Here is a 6,994-nt window from a genome sequence, read left to right on the forward strand (position 1 = left end):
TATATCTGAAGCTAATTAGAGGAAATACATTCATTTTCATTTTCCTTTGGCTCCAGGATTTATACTGAAGCATGTCAATCTTTATATCATCTCACTTTATACCCCTGTGGCTTCCACCCACTCACTTTCTATCCTCTTAGCATCCATGTGGCTCTGGGGCTCTGTTCTGCAAATCAGTGCCCCAACACCATCTGGGTCCATCAATGTGCTGGCCACTTGAAGACATCTTTCCAACTAGAAGTGGTGGTGATGGGAAATCTGCAGAAGTCATTGGTCAGTGTTGAGCCTGAGGACCACATTTTAGCCTGACATGTGATCAAAATTAATTCTAGACATTATTAGGTCTGTTATACCTAATATTATTAGAAACAAAAGAACAATCAAGAAGCAGCTAATCCAAGAAGTAGATGGCACCATAGGTCTAATTTTCAATTGAGCACCTTGTCCTTCAAAACAATGTCTTGTGTGACCCATTTAAGCCCAATGCTGGGCATGTTTTCCCTGGCTGAAATAATTCTTTTTTGTCCGTAGATATTTGAAGGACCCTGATACCGAGAACATGCCGGCAACCTGGCACATCACACAGGGGCAATTGCTGTAGCAACACTGAAGTACAGAAGTGGCTGAACTAATCTGTTGCGTGCCTGTGCCTCTGCAGTCTCTCAGTGTCTGCCCTTGACCCAGACAGGCCAATCCTCTCCATATCAATAAGAACCGAGAGTCTAATACCATTCCTTTGCATTAGAAAAAGAGGTGTTTACTTTAAAGAGATTTAAAGGCATGTACCTTGTTTAAACTTTACCAAACTTATAACTCGAGGGTATGTAAAGCTCTGGCTGGCTCTACTAAGATTCATAGAGAATGAACTGTTGATTACCTCTCTCAGTGAAGAATGATAGCACAAAACAATGAATAATCACAGCATTGTTTATATTTATCTTTGAAAAGCCATCAGTGTCTCCTAGTCTATACAAGGTGGATATAATCTGTCTCACACTCACAAAGTTGCTACCAACATACCCAACATTGCTTTAGGGTTAGAAAGATAAGATGGAAATAGGTCCCAGCTTATTGCAGCTATTTTATTTATAAAAGATTGACAAATGCTCACAATCATACAAAACAACTCTTTACCAATGGAAAGTAGTTGGGTCGATTAACTTATATTTATTTGAACAGCTCAGTTCTTTACAGTTTCTTTCTGATGTAAAAGGAAAAAAAAATGTATCTATAAAATCCAAATGCCTTCTCCTAAATATAATATTCACTTGCCGTGTCTATACTTTGACACGATTTCAAAAAACACCCTATTAAATCATTCAGATCAGTCAATGGGCAAAAACTATGAAGTTTTCCTGACTCCATGGTAGAGCTAAGCATGCATTTCCTTTAATGACAGAAAGAACATGTTCATCTGATAAGAAACAAAAAACAAACAAACAAGAAAAGGTCGATATAAATTCTCCACTGTGATATACAACACAAACGCCTTTCTTATAACTTCCTTATCTTCCTTGGTCGGGCACATGTCTTGGGACAAGGGCTACCTTGAAAACTAAGCACGGCTGAATGGGGAGTCGACTGTGAATTATCAGTGAATGGTATGGATATGATCAACTAAGACTCCACCGGGAAGAGTGCTATTTAGACGAAAGGTAAGGTATTTGATTGCCCCTGCACCTGCTGCAGAGCCATTCTCTGGCTGTACTGGAGTCCCAATCTGTTCCACTGCAGAAAAAGCGCTTTTCATAGGGATTCAGAGCCACATGAATACCACCCAGCCCTTGAAGACTGCAAAGCAAGACCAATTTTTTAACTGAGACTTCATGCAGTCCCCTCTGGCTTTTCCCAGGAAAGACTGAACTCATTAAGCAATGCTAATTTAATCACAAGTAATCAATGGGGGGGGAGTTATATAATCATCTTTAAAATTTCAAATCAAACGTGGTAAAATCTCAGGAAATAGATTTTTTTTTAACAAAACCCACACTCAAAGTAAAAAAGAAAAGAAATAGAAGTTTATGAGTTTTAGGATCAAATAAAATAAAATCAAACATCAATATTTCCTTAACAACTATCACATCTACTAGATAGTTCCAATTCATGACTTTTTAATGTAGTAATACGTGAGATCCTGGAACCGAACGTGCCTGGCGTGCAGAATACAAATGCATTTTTAAACTCATAAGACAATGTAGAAATAAGTCAGGTACACAGGAAGGATCACTGACAATCACATTAAAAAATATCTACCTCCCTTCTCTCTTCTCCTTCAACCACAGCATAGTGATAATAGTGATATTTCACTCATGAGGCGAGTGCCCCTTGGCCATATGCTTTAAAAAATCAAAACTCTGCCGAAGTCCGCTGTGGTTCCTATTCCTGTAGGGAGGATATTAACCTGATAGGCAGGTGGGAGAGGTTCATAGCCCGCTTTCTAACAATTGGATGGTGTTTGCCTCGCTATAGTCATAATTAGAATGGCGGTCACCAAGAGGTATTTATTGGTGGTATGACAACATATCGGTATTGATGTTATTTGAAAGAGAAAGAAAGAGCGATCACGGTCAAGTTTGAAGGTCCTTATTTTACACCCACGCATAATTCAATAGGTGAATAAACCTTGTGGCCCCCAAACACACGCCAACAGCTTGAATTACCCGGGGTGAAACCGGCGAGACATTCACTCAGGGCTTTCTGTCCTGACCAGCCACGGAACAAACAATGTCAATTCATTCTAAGTGCCTAGTGAAGGTAGAAATCAGAAACCGTGTCTGTGTCACATTAGTCGTGACAAGCTGCGTACCTGCAATGACGTGATGGAAGTCTCCTCCTCGGGTCCCTTCTCTCTCTCTCTCCCTCTCCCTGTGCCTTCTCTGAGTTCTCTAGTCCACAGCGGGGTCTAAGTTTGGTCTCCCGCCGCCGCTTTCAGTTCGGCTGCAGCCGGGCTGCAGCAGACGCCCATAGGAGAAGCGCGCCGGCTGAGGGTGCAGGAGAGGCGAGAGCGCGCCCCGCGCCGCGCGGTCCCAGGCTGGCTGCTCCTGCAGATGTGAAAGGAGCCCGGAGACTTAGCTCTGAATCCTCTCGGCGCTGCATGGGGATATTATCACAGTCTGGGATTTCTATTGGCTCTGAACACCAAACAAATCACACCAGCCACCCCCCTTCTCTGTTTCACTCAGCGCTTGTTTCTCATCTAACCCACAAACATTGCAGCCACACCACACACTTCAGTCGCTTGCAATGTTTCTCTTTTCCCCCTTCCAGTCAGTGGATTTACAACCCTGTGGTCAGCTCTAACATTTTTTTAGCAGACTTCCAACTCTAACCTTCTTGTTTATGTAGAGAAATTCTCCCTCCATCCCCTAAACCAGAAAAAAAAACACACACACAAAAAAACAGCACTCATTCCCTTCAGATCTTCTTCCTTTTATTGACGGGTTTCCAATGTGAAGAATGTAGAAAGCCTGTGTGTGACATGTCTGACATTCTCATACACGTGCACTTACACACACACACACACACACCAGGCTCCTTTTGTTTGCAGTAACTGAAGCCAGTGAAATAAAAAGCAAGCTGAGCCTAATAACCTAAGTGAGAGCTTAACTAATAAAATCTTGAATGAATTCAGTGCAAAACACCCATTGCTTGAATTTGTTTTCTGTTCCAAATAGTACTTTGGTCATTATTATCCTGATTTTTGTTTATTGAATGCAGAGGTTTCTAATGCAAATCAGACTCTTCAACATCCAGAGAACATAAAACAATGACGTCAGACCAATTCTTGTGCTCCACGGGCTTGGTGCGTTATATCAGAAGCGTATTGTGACTCCTAAGTGCTTGCTCTTTTTATTATTTTTTGAACTTCTCACCACTGATCATCTCAGGACTGAGACTCCCCTAATGTGATTCACTAGCCAAAGAAGACTATCCAGACTCTGCTGATAGAGGTTCCTGGATGAAAATTTTTTATCTGTATGTGTCAATAGAGATAAACCTTTGGCCGCTTGGCAGGGAAAGGGCCCAAGAAAAATCTGAGATCTTACAAACTTGGCTGGGGAAATTCAGAATAAAATAAAGTTTCAGTGTGTCTTATAAAACAGGCCCTCCCTTAGACTTTTCCCCAAAATCAATTTCACTGGTGCTTATGGAAATTTTAATGACAGTTATTCTTGACAAGAAGCCATTGCTTCTGAAATCTCTGAGCTCTGTTTTTTTGACTTGAAATTTTTTTTTGCAGTGTTATCCCTTTTGTATACTATTTGGTATTTGATATGCTAGTTCCAACTCAACTCACAGCACATTGTGTTGCAAATTCACAGGAAATAACAATTAGTTCTTGAAATATATTATCACCAAACAGACTACCTGCCTTCTTTCTTACGTGGGCACATTCCAGGAATTGTGAAATGCAGCCTTATTTTCAGAATGGGCCAGCCTGAAATCAGCTGAAATTGACAAAGGAAATACAAAACAAAACCACATTTAGCTGTTGGTTCCTGCTAACCACAGTCTAACCTCAAATGGCATATCCTTATTACTTTAACAACTCCAGTTCATTCCCTTTCTTTAGGTAGGCAGCTAAAAAAAAAATACTGTCATAAATCTTTGAATGTGTAGAGTGCAGTTCTTCTAAAGATCTCAATAGTCTTAGAAAAAAAAGGAGTTATAGGTATGATATTCCAGATTTTCCAGGTGGAGAAACAGAGTGGAGGGATGATAAAGTGACTTGCCGAAGGCAGACAGCAAATAGAGCTGGGAGAGTGGATGACTGCCCTATTTGTTCATACAAACTATTTGACTCAAAGGAAAGCAAAGGGTTAACACAGCTGACTCTCAGTCCTGCCTGCCTTTGCACAGAAGAGCTAACAATTCATGAAATCGTCTGTCCAACTTGGTAAATAGTCATTTATGTTATTTCAGAACAGGTCATGATATTTTCAGATAAGTTACCAATAATTTGCCTCAGAACTGCCTTTCTAGAAAAGAGAGAAACAGTGATGGATAAAACCAAGTAGATCATTATATTTTCTGCTTGTTATTTTCAGGGCTCATTATAGCTCTTCATAGCACTGAAAAGACAGTGTAAGTGAAATCATGGAGGACTTAAAGTCACAGATCTATCTTAAACTTCATTTTAGATAATAATTCAAGCCCTCTGTCCTTCAGTTAATGAAGAGCAAAACTGGATGATTTAAAGGACATCTATACCCAATCAGTTTGTGGTTAAGGGAAAATAAATCATCAGTGTTTATTCTTCTGTATTTAGTCTTTTGGTCATTTTGCTACCTTTAAAAGAGTTTTTCAAAGACATTTCTTAAATCGTTTATAAGTGACACAGACACTGGTAATAATAAAAACGCTTGCATCTCAGCATGCACAGCAGCGGACAGCCGGGCAGATTCACGACAGAACAATCATTTTATTTTCCACTTATTCAGCCACATCAGGATCATCCTGCTTAGTTCAGTGTGGCACTTTTTACAGGAGATATTCACAAATTGGCATGTATCCAAAGGAGTTGATAAGATGATGATTCTGAATATTATAATTTATAAGAGATGCAAGAGAGAATCAGGCATCTTGGAGTAGGAACTGAGGTGAAAATGGTAACATTTTCAAACAGTAAAGGTAAAAGAGGAAATATGTTTATTATTCCCATTATGCTTCAAATGTATTGTCATTTTTATAAACATTTTCTTTTTTGATTTTTTTAAACAACTCTATGAGGAATGTAGGATAAATGCTACTAGGCTAATTTTATAGATTAAAAAAGTTTGTATAGTAAAGTCACCCTGATGTAGTCATAGTTATGATGCCAGAGGATGGGAATAAGTTGAAGTGGACCCGAAACCCAGTGCTGTTCTGGAGAGAACATAAGGGTGGGCAAAAATCAGGATAGCGAAAGACTTCTCAAAATTAAAGCTCTCAGAAATTGAAAGAATTTCCTGGCAAAGTGATGATTTGGAGATTTTGATATAGGTCAATGAAGTGGTCAAGAAAAGGACTCACAGTCATTTGGAGAGATTATGAAGAGATTGTTATAAAGGTCAGACTAAGTAACCTAGGGTTTACTTCAGCTCGAAATCATCTTTGATGCTATTATTGGCTTTTACTATATTACAGAATAATTTATAATTTTATTGAATAATTTTCATAGTATGCCATTAAATTTTTAAAAGATTATGATTATGATCTAAGTATATTTCTGAACTATAGATGACTGCAGATGGTCTTTTACCCTTCTTTTGACATATCTGTGTGTTCTATGATGAATATGTATAATTTGTAATAAGAAAAAAAGTAAAAAAAAAAAGAGAAAAAGTAGAAGAGCTTATAAATCTTCCTCTACTATACAAAGATACGAGATTTCCATATGACTAGTTTGCTGAAGACTGACATTGCATTCCCAGTGTGATAAGCGTAAGATCACATTCCTGATCTTGTCTGTACCTATTCATGTGTTTTCTTTCTAGCCTAGGTTGGACGCCATTCTAATGCTAATGTTTTCCCCTTGGTCATCTCTTTATTTATCTTAATAGCTTCCTTTTAACCTGTGGATTTATTGATAAATCCATACGTGCTTGTTTTGTCCTTTTATAGCTATAATTCTTTCTTAGATTATCATAGTTTACTTTTTAAATTGTTAAAGTGCTTTTGATACACAAAGTTTGTAAATGCTTCAATTTACTGATTATTCAATATTTATTCCTCCACCATATAAGAAACCTTTATTTTCTAGAAAGTCATTAACTTTGTTTATTAATACTGTATGTTTACATCAAAACCTCAAAACGAAATCTATATTTATGATTCACTGATACATATGAATCTATGCTCTTACGGTTCACAAATTTCAACTGTTCACATGTATTAAATAACATTTATCTCTCTTGTGTCATGGTGATTCTACCCAGAATATATGAGTGATTTATAAGAGTTTTGTAGCAAAATATATAGCTCTCACTGTGTCACAGAATAAACTCCTTGTCCA

The 6,994-nt window shown here is 38.2% G+C and overlaps 1 protein-coding gene across 1 annotated transcript in view; it reads right to left on the reverse strand.

Annotated features, from left to right (window-relative positions):
• The window catches only part of GREM2 (gremlin 2, DAN family BMP antagonist), a 124,661-nt gene extending 121,585 nt beyond the window's left edge, over positions 1 to 3,076 (reverse strand). Inside the window, exon 1 of the mRNA XM_055234419.1 lies at positions 2,807 to 3,076. The gene's annotated coding sequence lies outside the window, so the exon portion shown is untranslated. The remainder of the gene's footprint in view (positions 1 to 2,806) is intronic.
• Positions 3,077 to 6,994: the final 3,918 nt, after the last annotated feature.

Source organism: Symphalangus syndactylus, chromosome 19 (assembly GCF_028878055.3).
Source record: "Symphalangus syndactylus isolate Jambi chromosome 19, NHGRI_mSymSyn1-v2.1_pri, whole genome shotgun sequence".
NCBI lineage: Eukaryota > Metazoa > Chordata > Mammalia > Primates > Hylobatidae > Symphalangus > Symphalangus syndactylus.